The sequence below is a fragment of the Coptis chinensis genome, chromosome 5, assembly GCF_015680905.1.
Source record: "Coptis chinensis isolate HL-2020 chromosome 5, ASM1568090v1, whole genome shotgun sequence".
In the NCBI taxonomy this organism is placed as follows: domain Eukaryota; kingdom Viridiplantae; phylum Streptophyta; class Magnoliopsida; order Ranunculales; family Ranunculaceae; genus Coptis; species Coptis chinensis.
This window is the reverse complement of record NC_141460.1, coordinates 40,665,057-40,678,197: the sequence shown is the minus strand read 5'-3', so window position 1 is coordinate 40,678,197 and position 13,141 is coordinate 40,665,057.

Below are 13,141 nucleotides of genomic sequence, written 5' to 3'. Positions count from 1 at the left end.
TATTTGGTTGGTTCTAAAACTTTAGTTTACACGGACCATGCAGCCATTAGGTACCTTCTTGCAAAGAAGGATGCTAGCGAGATTAATCCGATGGATTCTTCTCCGCAAAGAGTTCACATTAGAAATAAAGGACAAAAGAGGGGTCGAAAACGTAGTTGCCGACCACTTATCTAGACTTACAAATGGCGATAGTAGTGATTACGAGTCCATACCGGATTCTTTTCCCGATGAGCATCGTATGCTATTTTTCATCACCATGGTATGGGACATCGTAAACTATTTAGCGGCTGATGTTATGCCTTATAATTGGACAAGAAATGAACGTAAGAAGTTCTTGGCGAGTCAAGTTATACTCTTGGGATGAGCCCTACCTTTTTAAGTATTGTGCGGATCAGATTATTAAATCGTTGCATTCCCGGTGGGAATATAATGAAGTTCTATCGTTCTGCCATGACAAAGAGTGTGGTGGCCACTTTAAGCGGAATGAAAACAGCCACTAAAGTTCTTCAATGTGGATTTTATTGGCCTACCCTTTTTAAGGATGCCCAAGTGCATTGCAAGGCGTGTATTCGTTGCCAACAACTTGGGCTTAATCCGGCCGCATATGATGCCATTAAATCCAATCTTGATAGTAGAAATTTTTGATGTGTGGGGTATTGATTTCATGGGCCCTTTCCCCTGTTTCCCACGGTTATATTTATATTCTAGTTGCCGTGGACTCGTGGTTTAAATGGATAGAGGCCCTAGCTTGCCGTAGCAATGACCATAAGACCGTGGTATTTTTATTAAAGAATACATTTTCTGTAGGTTTGGCATTCCTAAAGCCATCATTAGTGATGGGGGAACACATTTTTGCAACAGAGTTGTTGCATCCCTAGTGAAAAAGTATGGAGTTACACACAAAGTAGCAACTCCTTATCATCCACAAACTAGCGGACAAGTAGAAGTTTCTAATAGGAAATCAAAAGATTTTAGAAACAACGAAGAAACCCTGATAGGAAAGACTGGTCGAAGCGTCTATCGGATGCCTTATGGGCATATAGAACTGCTTTCAAAACTCCTATAGGTATGTCTCCCTTTAGACTTGTATTTGGGAAACCATGTCATTTGCCCGTTGAATTAGAGCACCGTGCTCTGTGGGCTATAAAAAGCCTTAACTACAATATTGATGAGGCGGGTGTCAAACGCAAGTTACAATTAAATGAGCTTGAAGAAATCCGTAGCGATTCTTACGATCTCGCGAAGGATTATAAAGCTAACATGAAACGTGTTCATGATAAGCATATCTTGCGAAAAGAGTTTGTGGTCGGACAAAAGGTTTTGCTTTACAACTCCCGTCTACATATTTTCCCAGGGAAACTAAAAACCCGTTGGTGCGGTCCTTTTCTCGTTCTTGAAGTCACCCCTACGGGGCAATTACCTTGGTAAATCCCAAGGACAACAAGACCCTTCAAGTTAACGGTCAACGGTTAAAACATTTTCACGAACTTCGTCCCCGATATAGAGGAAGTCCTTTTACGGGACCCTATATATGAGGAATGACCCTTGTCATTGGTGTACTTCCTTTCACTTCCATTTAATGGTAAGTGCACCATTCAGGTAACCGGCCCTCCCTATGGAGTGTGTGGTATGTAAGCACCGGATCCTAAGTCCACAGTTCACATAATTCACGTTTTTCCACTTTCGCATGTTTTCTCGATTTTTTGAGTCATGTTCCTCTATGGAGTGAATTATGTATTTATTGTTTTTGTGTTTCTTAACAAATAAAAATAAAATTAAAATTCTTAAAAATCATAGACATAGCAATCCAACAAGTCTTGGGAATCGACTTTAAATCGACCCCGCGTTGTAAAACAAATTTTGTGTTTAAAAATTTGTTTGGGGTCGGCGATCGATCCTTGCATCCGGATTGCTCGAAACTTCCTTTTTGCGTTGCTTAGGTCCATTAGTATAGTTCATTGGGTTTGGCGTCATCTAATTTAGTGTTCATTCGTTAAGCATAACTTCGTCGTCACACGCACTTCGAGGCGTCCTTCCACCCTCTCATACGTCACCCATGGTTGGAATCGAGTGTTTTATGGATCATTGGATTGGAAATTCTTTCCTGATCATTTCCATATCTCATTCACAAAAATCGGACTGATAACGGCGGAAAATTTAGTTTGAAGTTCTTGCTTAAAAATCGGCGGAAGTCGAAAAATCAAATTGGGCTTGGGCGAACTTCGCTCACCTACTGGTAGTAGCCAGCGTACCTTTTTCAAAACAAATCGCGACTTCATCTTCTCCAACCGCTTGACACACTTTTAAATTTAAACCCTAGCAACCCAAATAAAAAAAAAAATAAAATTAAAAATAGAATACATCAAAATAGAAAGACCACCCAACCCCATTGTGAAACACCAACACAACCTCCAACCGTTTCCACCAAGAAAACGCACACCAATCCAAGTTTTTCAAACCTGCCGTCGTTACCTACCATAACCACCACCGTTGTGTTTAGTTAGTTTTCATCAAACTCGCATCCACCACCATCTACAAACCCCAAATCAGTCCAAACTTCAATGGCGCTACGACGTAGAATTCTGCCGGAAAACGCGTTTGCTCCCGACAGTTTCGCGCCATTTTATGACGCCGAGATGTTTAAGAGACATTGGAATGGATTGTGGTATTCGACAGGATTTCTATCACTATGATTTGGTAGAACAGTTTTATAAGAAACGAGAATCGGAGGGAAATAGGATTTTCATTAGGATAGCGAGAACGCGGAGGAAGTTACGAGGCAGTTGTTGGTGAGCTATTAGGAATCACGCGCTGTAAACCAACCTAGATCGACCATTCGGGGAACCCGGTATCTGCGGTTCTATTTTGATGAAAGATCTGGGTCATAGAGGGTGAATACAATACGATATCTCATTCGTTAAGCGGGCGACCACGACCACGAAAACCAATCAACCGTTGTAGCTTCGGTGGATTGGTAAGAACGCCCTCGGGAAAGACAAAGTCGGCGACATCGGACTTGATTAATGCCGCGTTCTCTGGATTTTGCAAGCGAATGAGTGTAATTTCTGCATCCTTGATTTAATTTTGAATGTGATTAGAGAGTGGGAAAGAGCACGGCCTCTTCCCGTATTGATCACTAAGATTATGCTCTCATTTAGAGCCGTCGCTAAATCTACTCCTATTAAGATCAAATTGCATTCTAATGCAAGTATTTATAAGGAATGCATCCAAGAGACTTGGCGTTGTCTGCGCAGAGAATACAGTTGAGTCGAATAATGAAGCGCGAAGATATGACATGGTTGGTTGAGGATAATTTCGATAGTCATACTTCTAATTTAGAGCGAATGATAATCTTTGCAAACCGGGTTGCGATCACGGTTATCGTATCTGTGAAGATATCCGACATAGACAAATTGTAATTCGAAATAAGCAAACGAACTTTCGGGCGAGAGTTGAAATGCTCGAAAGGGTCGGGGAAGATATCTTGTCTAACTTGGAGATTATCCACCGAATCACCAAGCCCAATTATCGCGATACTCAAGACGAGATGGAAGCCGGTAGCTTGTTCAGGGATAGAGATGCTCTGACGTATGCCACTTTCGTGGATGAGTCATCTCACCGTGAGTCCGAGAGGCATGAGCGCCGTCGTCGCCCGGCCGGATGGCTCAAGCCATTCTTCGCCCTGAGAACCGATCTCCATCTCGGGGACCATCTTCTTCACACTGCGCCTAGGTGTTCACCATCGGTTGTGTCCTGTTATTTCATTGTTTTTATTGTTTTGTTAGTGGAATTTTATTTCAGTAGTTAGATTTAAATATTAAGTTGTTTGTTTTAGATTGCTTGGATTTCATATTATTTTAATATAATTTATTTTGATCATCTTTAAATAAAGGTTGTCTTGGAGTAAAAGTTGAAAATAGTGGTAGCATGATATGTAGGAGAGTTTAGATACGGGGTTGTTAGGAAATCAAAACTATGGTTAGTTTCGGTTTGGGTTTGGCGGTTTTCTATTTCGGAAATTGCCTTAAAACAATTTGGCAACTTGCCGATTCGTTTTGGAAACCCGAACCTATTTAAAACTTCCATCATTCTACACTCACAACCCACAATCATCTCTCACCTTTCACTCCAACCTTTTTCCTCTTGTTTTCTTGTAAACTTCGATTTCTGCACCCTCTGGCGTGCCAGCAAATAGAAATCTTAAGCGACTTCGCCCTACAACAACTGTCAATCTAAAAATCTTAAAAATCCTCGCCAAACACCTGCGCTCGACCACCAAACACAAACACCTAAATTCAAAACCTCTACGAATGCCTTCGCTCTCCTCCTCCCCGTAAGCCGCGGAAATTCAAATTTTTCTCGAGGTTTCTTCCGGTTTTCGCACCTGTTCTACTGAGAGTAGTTTTAAGATGACACCTCTATAGTGATTCATGAACAGTCATTTGAAGACTTGATGGGAACCGATACCTATGGAGCATCGTTCAAAGCGGCCGGATCGTCGCGATTAGGATGGCGGCATCTTCGGTGAGTGATGACGACTCTTTTCACCTAAGCTAACTGAATTCTTCTATAATAATATTACTTTCTTTTGTACCCAAGAAGGAGAACAAAAATTTTCCCTTGCTTTTGATGGTACGACTATGGAATTGATAAGCACTTGATAGCTTTGGTTTCGGGATTGCCATTACGACCACTATGCACACGTGGGGATATATGATGGATAACTCATACCTATATGAATATGCCTATTTCCATGAGTATTATGGGGAGGGGTGTTTAAATATCATGGACCAAGACCAATATAACATCGCCTACGAGTAGCCTATCGCTGAATGTAGGCCTGAAACCATGTTGTTCATCATGATGAACATTCTAGAAACGGCGGTTTATACGCCAATAATATCGGGTGGTGACGTTTTCCTTGCTTTAGGCCGAGGGACGTCGTCGGTATGACATTCCCCGAGTTTTAGTTGCTACTCGAAGCGAGGCCATTCCTTGAGGCATAAGTACCTTCTTATGCCTGTCTTTGGTTTGCCGCAATATCGCGGCTTGCCTACCAGTATTCTGTACCGCGATTACACACAGTTAGGGAAAGGGTCGAAATCATGAGACCCACCAATCGTATGGTGGTAAGATCATTCCGAGCCATGACTTGGCGGGATGGCGGGTGCAACCCACATTTGGTTGCCCCTTACACCCCATCGGACCAAATAACACTAGAAAGGTTAGCACTAGTTGATGATACACGGCGGAAGGGGTGGCAAGTTGTTATGGCATGGCGGGATCTGAAAAGAACCTCATATAGAAGAGGAGGATGGCGAGTAAATCTTTGGGGTGCAGGTAAGTTTTTAGTTAAGTTAGTGTGCGCTTATGTCCCAAGCAATTTTATTACATTAACCCCATAATGGGTGGAACTCTTATAGAGTTAAGTCGGTATTTTATTACTATATTTGTATGTTTTAACTTTGTTTTGCGGATGTTCACGAATTTCCGCGCTTCAATGGTATTTTTCCTACCCTCTTTTATTTAAATGCTTTGAGGACAAAGCATGCTTCTTGTTTGGGGGGCATAGAAACACGTGTAATTAAGACATCTGTTAGGATATAGATATGTATAATATGCACTTGTTTTCTAGTTAAAATTTCAAAAATTCAAAAATAAAAAAAAAAAAAAAAGTATGCTATACACTTAGGAATATTGGTATTGTTTTCTTTCTCCATGCTCTTAACAATCTAGAAGTCTCAATGTAGCTTTTGCATCAGAATAATAGTTAGAAACTTAAGTTAATATGTAGGTAATAATCTTTGCATCTATCTATAAATATATTACATGAGTATCTATGATTGTTTGGCGATAAGTTTTGAAATCTAGGCTAGAGTACTTATTCTACAAATCCTGTGAGAATATAGCCTAAAGCCTTATATGAGTGAAACATTTGAGAAATGACACAAGGGAGAAGTAAAATCCGGATAGAAAATCACACGTCCACTTGCTTGATCACTAAACCATATCCTAAAAAGCGAGAATTTAGGCCCTCTTTTGGATCGATATAGCCGTAAATTCAAACCTATGAATTATTTTCCGCTAGTTAAGCCCCTCGAGCCTTTAATTAGCCCTTCCATAAACCACAATTCCTTTACCTGTTACAAAAACAAAACAAAATAAAAAAAAAAAAAAAAAATAATAAATCAACCTACCCAATTTAGAATAAGTCTGAGAATAGAATGATGAAGAAAGAAGAAGAGAAAAACCTGTGTAAACAAAAATTAGTTAGTTGCTTCCGGAAATAAAGAAAAGAAGTTTCCATCCAAAGAAAAAGAAAAAAAAAAAAGAAATAAATCAAAACTCCAAAAATAGAATAAAGGGAGTCAAAAGCCAAAGAAAAGAAAAAGAAAAATATGGCTAAGGATGGAAACAAAGTGTAGAAGCAAAAGTAAATAACAAGGTTTCTCTAGTTACATAATATGAAGACTCTATTATCTCAGACTTGTCCTTTTTGAATATCCACTTCCTTCCTTCTTAAACCATCTCCTAATCCCCGCAACACCTAATAAAGACCTCTAGCTCAATTAGGAATAGGTTAGTGTGATAGTAAGTGGCATATCTGTTTGATCGACTCCGGCTTCCTTGTTGTCATTGAGATTGTAAGGTAAAGTGTGCCCACTGCACACTGGAGTAGCGAAACTTGAGTGGAAAAATCAGAGTGGTTTTTGTCTTGACATTTATGTGAGGACCTACTTAAGGGGCGCTTAATCCGAAGTTTTCGAAAAGCGGACTGCTATTACATTTCATAGTATTACTCATTGTTATATGTTTATTTTAGATGATTGATTATTATGCATATATTAGCTTAGGGTTATTTTTGGGTTATTCTTATGTATTTGCTAGTGAGATGTATAGATAGTTGAGACATGAATGAGAAAACAATAGTTTTATTTCTTAGTCGTTGTAGTATAGATGAAGTTTGTGAGTACCTTCACTTTCGAAAACTCTCACGAGGCTATAACTTCGTCCACTAGGGAATTCCTAGTGGTTTAAGGCCTTGTCGCATATGGTCAATGCAATCGCGCTCAAATGAAACGAGTAGTTAGAACTCCATCTTTGGTCACTTATTCTAATTTCTCATCTTTTGCTTGAGGACAAGCAAAATCTTTGTTTAAGGGTGGTTTGATAAGAGCCCAAAACTGTAGTTTTAACTCCTTAATAATCATAATGTTAGACCAATTATGTGAATAATAAGTAAGAGTTAATACTGATTACGTGTTTTATGCATTTCAGGCTTCAAAGTCCATTATGTGCGAATCGTGCCACTTTTAGCGAGATAAAGGAGCAAATCGAGGAAAAACTTCGAATGCCATATCTTTGGACTCAGACCTCGGAATTGGGCCTACCTTATGTCAAAACGACCGGCTCGGAAAGAGCTTTCCAATGGTCCGAGCCTTGACCCAATCAGAGGAGCAGAAGTGGACGAAAAGTCTGTTGAAGAGAACTGCAGCTGAAGAGGCCTTTTTGGACCGAAAGAATTGGGTTTTGGGCCTGATTCTCTGGCCCAAAACATGGCTCCAAGCCCATGCACGATTTTTAGATCTGGATGTATAAAAACAAAAGCTTAGCTCTTTGTTAATGGTAGCTAGTTAGACCTAAATTAATATATAGAATTCTAGATCTAGTTTTATTAATTAAATTAAGTTTTAGTTCTATTTCAATTCTTGTTTTAGATTAAATCTTTGAATCATTGTTCTTGATTGATTAGATAAATAAAATAGTTAGTTGTCCATTTCAAATTTTGTCATTTCCATTCTAGATCTAATTTAAATTCTTGTCCTTAATTCATTCCAGTCATTAAATTAGATTCATTATTGTTTAAGTAAGTAAACCTCAAATTCTAACATTATGTTTAGTTTAGATTCAATGGGAAATGTTAGTTTGATGAATCAAGGCTAAAACCTCCATTAGAGGGTTGATGAAGCCTTGATGAAAACTTAGTGGTTAGTATAGAATTGGTTGTAGAATCTATTCCACTCTAGAAGGTCGTGTTTAAGCCATGAGAATGGGTGGGCGACCTCACATGCTAGTTAGTATCCGGTAGAAATGCCATGAACACTAGGGATTAGACTCGAAATTTGCCGTGAAAACGTAAGAATCGAGATCGACAATCTATACTAGGTTGTTAAGTTGGATTCGAGGTGGATTCAATTCCCTCTAATTCTTTATCTAGATTCAAGAACATTAGTATTTCCATATAGTTAAGTAGTGACATTCAACATATTGCTTTTCATATTGCATCGTAGTATAATCACCCCTCGTAAAACTCTCATTGACTTAAGACTGATTTCTTAGACTTAGAGAACAATCCGTGCTAGAGAACTAGGAGTGGAACGAACTTCCTACTCCACTTAGTGCAATTCGCATCGAGAGTAGAATCTTTGATAATAGACTCGTAAAAGTTTAGTTTTAGTTTACTTACGTTTTGAATTCATAGTTCATTTCGTAGGTAAACTACTCATTTTATCATTATCACTCGCTGTTCGCGGATGGCGAGGTACTTGAAGGTGTTACATGAAATATCCACCAGGTTTGCAAAGATCAAGTTTGTGCATTTAGGTCACGGTGAGAACAGACATGTCCACGCCCTAGCCTATGTGGCCGCTGCAATATCGGGATCTGAGGAAAGGTTGATAAAGGTAAAAAGGTTGGAGAAACCCAACACGGAGGAAGCTACAGAGGTATGTCAAACCGAGGAAGAGGAGGATAGTTGGATGGGTTCCATTAAAAGCTTTCTATCTGGGGACATGGTGACGAATAAAAAGGAGAAAAGGAGATTGGAGCAAACTTCTCAAAGGTACATTCTGTTAGAGGGAAAGGTTATATCGAAAGAACTTCGATGGACCCCTGTTGAAGTGTCTAGGGCCGAGGTTGGCCTTAGAGGTGTTAGCGGAGTTACATGGGGGAGACTATGGAAGCCATTCAGCAGGAAGAACTACAACGCACCGACTGCTAACACAGGGCTACTTCTGGCCCCATATGAAGAGAGACACGGTGGCGTATGCTAAGCAATGTGATAAGTGTCAGAGATTTGCTCAGTTGATTTTTGCACTAGCAGAACCACTACACAGCGTATCTAGCCCGTGGCCATTCGCGATGTGGGAGATAGATATAGTGGGTCCGCTGCCTATGGCCAGCGGCAAGAGGAGGTTCATGCTAGCGGCCACGGATTATTTCACCAAGTGGATAGAGGTCATACCCTTGCAACAGGTGAAGAAGGTGCAGGTGATTAAATTCTTATGGGAAAACATCATATGTAGATTTGGATTGCCGTATACTATCATTGTGGACAATGGGACTCAGTTCACAGGAGCAAAGGTATAGGCGTTTTTACAAGCATACAAGGTGAAACAGGGGTTCTCCACTCCATACAATCCCGAAGGCAATGGGCAAGCGGAATCCTCTAATAAAACGACCATGAACAATCTCAAGAGAAAGTTAGAGGATAAGAAGGGGGTGTGGGCAGATGAACTGGATCATGTTCTCTGGGCTTACAGAACTATACCGCGAACTTCCACTAGAGAAACTCCCTTCTCCTTGGCTTACGGCGTCGAGGCCGTGATCCCATCGAAAATGGTGGCAACCACGACCCGAACAAAGGCAGTAAAGGAGGGTTCAAGCGGGAGCATATTGGAAAACAACTTGAATTTGGCAGAAGAAAGGAAGGACGCGGCTCGCATCAGGCTAAAGGAGTATCACAGATGTCTCTAGAGACAATACAATAAGAGAGTCAAGCCGCGGCAGTTCAAAATAGGAGACTTCGTGCTGCGGCGAGTGACGCCTAGTACCAAGAAGGAGAACGAGGGAAAACTGCGGAGGGGCTGACACATATAAACTACGGACTGCGGAGGGAAGATTAATAGAAAAGCCATGGAATGTGAGAATGCTAAAAAGAGTTCTACACTTCAATATAATAGGAATCCAGAGCAAAAAGCTGGAGCTATTTGTAAATATATAATACAATGACACTTTTGAGAAGAGAATATTACTTGTTATGCATAACTTTAACAATCAAACTAAACACAGCTTGGGAAAAGGAGCCCATCGCGGACGAGGGGTTTGAACCCAATTTGAGGCAGGATGAGCTGTCTCCACAAGCTTCATGGCCTACTAGAGCCCGCGAAGTGGGGTGAGCCCTTTGTGGATGGAAGGCCTAAATCGCACCTAGGGGCAAAGAGGGAGCCCCCAGCCGTTGGCGAAATTGCTTCAAGAGAGAGGCAGTGGGGGGGATGAGCCTTTCGTGAACGCTATGTCCAAATCAAATCCGGAGCAGGAAAAGCTGTCCCCACGGGCTTCCTAGCCTACTAGAGCCTGCGAAGTGGGGTGAGCCCTTTGCAGATGAGAGGCCTGAGTCACACATGGGGGCAAGAAAAGAAAGGGCCTCAGCTGGGATGCGAACAATTTGAGAGAGTTTAGATGGAAATAGATTAATAGTGGCACCTCAATCAAGACAGTAATTAAAACAAAGAGAGATAAAAACAAGGTGGGGGAGCATAGCAATTCAAACAAAGTAATTAAGCATCAGGAAAATAACAACTGAGTACGCAGATGTCAAAGTTAGTTAGAAAATGGGAGAGTACATTCAAATGCAATCAACAAAGCAACGGAATAGCCAACATTAGGGCTAATCTAAGTTATGTAGTAGGGCTTCAGCAGGGATTGTCTGTTCAAGGGAGCTCGCAGCATGTTCAGGAGGAGTGTTCTCACTAACAGGGTCCTCTGGCAGTAGGTTGGAAGTAGCCGCAATAACGGGGTCCACGACATCGTGAGTTTCTGGTAGGGGAGACTGAGGCTTGGCTGGGAGGATTCGGCCTTCCTTGACCAAGCGGGCATGTTCTTCACAGAGCTTTTTAGCCACACGCTTATCGGCTTGAGCCTTGAAGCTTATCCATTGTTTCTCCATGTCCTGGGTGTGTTACAGAAGGAGGGCGTTGGTACTTTCTGTGTGCTGGAGGACAAGGGCTTCCCGTTGCTTGCTCAAGAGGTCATTTACTCCATCCATGAAGTTTTGATGTGCATCTTCAGTAGTTTTCAGTTCATCTTTAGCTTGAAGTTTGGCCATATTCGCGGCTTCAAGATTTGTTTAAAGACGGACATAGGTGGCACTCAATCCGCTGGGACCGCCAAACTCCTTCTCGAGAGATTCCACGGTATTCAAAAAGGAGAAGAGGCTGTGGATCATGTATGACATATCCAAGCTCACCTAGAAACGAAGGAGAGATCGGAATAACAAAGATAGCAGGGAGTGATATGCAGTGAAAGAGGGGGGTACCTTCTCCCAGCTGGCTTAGAGGGAGGTGCGATGTTGTTCAAAGGTTCCATTATCTGCATAGGCCAGGTCACGGGGGAGATGCGAACCACAGAACAAGGAAGAGGCCACAACTGGGTTCTCCAGAGCAGAATCCTCGACATTGATATGATGGCAGCGAATCTTGAAAGTGGGGCAAAAAATCTCTGTAGCTGCGGACCCTGGGGGTAGTTGAGCGGTCCCTTTGCCGGGATGATGAGTCTGGGAAGTGGGGGGAGCCATAGCTGGAGGTCCTATAGTGGTGGAAGGTCTGCTGTGCTTGAGTGGGGGCTTGCCAGATGAGTGCTCCGCGGCCGCAGGGGGGCCAACCGAGGTCGAGACCGTTTGAGAAGTGAGAACCTCTGTCACTTCATCATCAGAGTCGTTATCATATAACCTGATTATGGTGACATCCATGGGAGAAGGTGGGGAGTCTATAGGAGGGGAATTTGGAGGGATAAATTGGTCTTCCCAATCAGTGAGAGAGCGAAGGGAGGAGGGGGTGTATCTACAAGACTGAAAGGGAAGGTCAGTGGTGGCTTTTCTGACTATCTCTGCGAGAGCATGGGCCTGGGCCTGGGATTTGGTTGTTTTCCTGGTAAAGCCGCAGCTGTGGGATTTATTCTTGGGAGGACGGGGTGCTAATGGGGGAGGAGGTGAAGGCCGAGGCTTCCGTTCTTTGGTTGGCAGTAGGCGATAGAAGGGAGCAGAGTATTTACCCAAGGTGTGTAAAGTGGGATCAGTCAACAAGGGAGTCCCCTGAGAGGGATCTATGTTGAGAACTTCAGCTTGGGAGGAGCCCAGATTGCGAATTTGTTCAAAGAGCGTGGAAGTGACCCAGCGTAGAAGCTGGATTTAGAGTTGGTCTTCCAACCTGTGCAAAGAGAAAATAAAGAGTCAGTCCGCGGCATAACTAACATGAGAAAGAGAAATATTAATAGGTAATTAAACTCGCCACAAGGCAGAAAGGTGAGCTGATTAAGAGTCACGTCAGGAGGTATATCTGCAGATAGAAAGTTACCAGAGACATACAGGGGGTAATGATGCCAGGTTTTATCTGAGGTGGTGATTCGGAGAACAAAAGATTGTTTGTCGGGACAGACACAGAAGGAGTGGCATCCCACGCTCACGTCCTTGATACTATTGCGTATATAATAATGGGAAATTATATCGCGGAGGACTATCTTGGGCTCATGGTTTTGGTTGTAGTGGTTCGCAGCATACATGATACGCCAGAAATTGCCTATACCTTGGCAAGGGGGAATGTTGAAGTGGTTGCACACTTCAACGTCTAATAAAGACAGCGGGAATCTCAAGTGCGAGATAATTTGACCAACCGTGGCCACGAGACATCCCGGTCTGTTAGGAACTAGATGAGGAAAATGAGTCACGTCAGGCATGTGCTCAATGAGGATGTCATCTGGAATGCCATAGCCAACCCTAATCGCTTCTAAGTTAGGTCGACAGGAGCATGGGGGAGGTGACGGAAGTTTAAAGGGCTGCCCAGTGGTGAAGGGGGCCGCAGTGGAGTCCGTCGGAGGAGCGGACGCCCCAGTATCTGGCCGTGAAGAAGTTGGATCCTCTGATTGGGAGTCCGACATAGGGGAAGAGTAAATGAAGATGAACAGTTACACGAAAGGAAATGCAAGAGAGAAAGGAAAAGACAACCAACCTGATGCACTGATCCAAGGGTAAGAACAAACTTCCGAGCAAGCACTGAAAAGAGAAAGAAAGGGGAAGAAGAACTCCAAGAAGTGAAATGGGCTGGTTGCAAGGAGGAGATGGGGATAGCAAGGGAAGAGTGTGGGC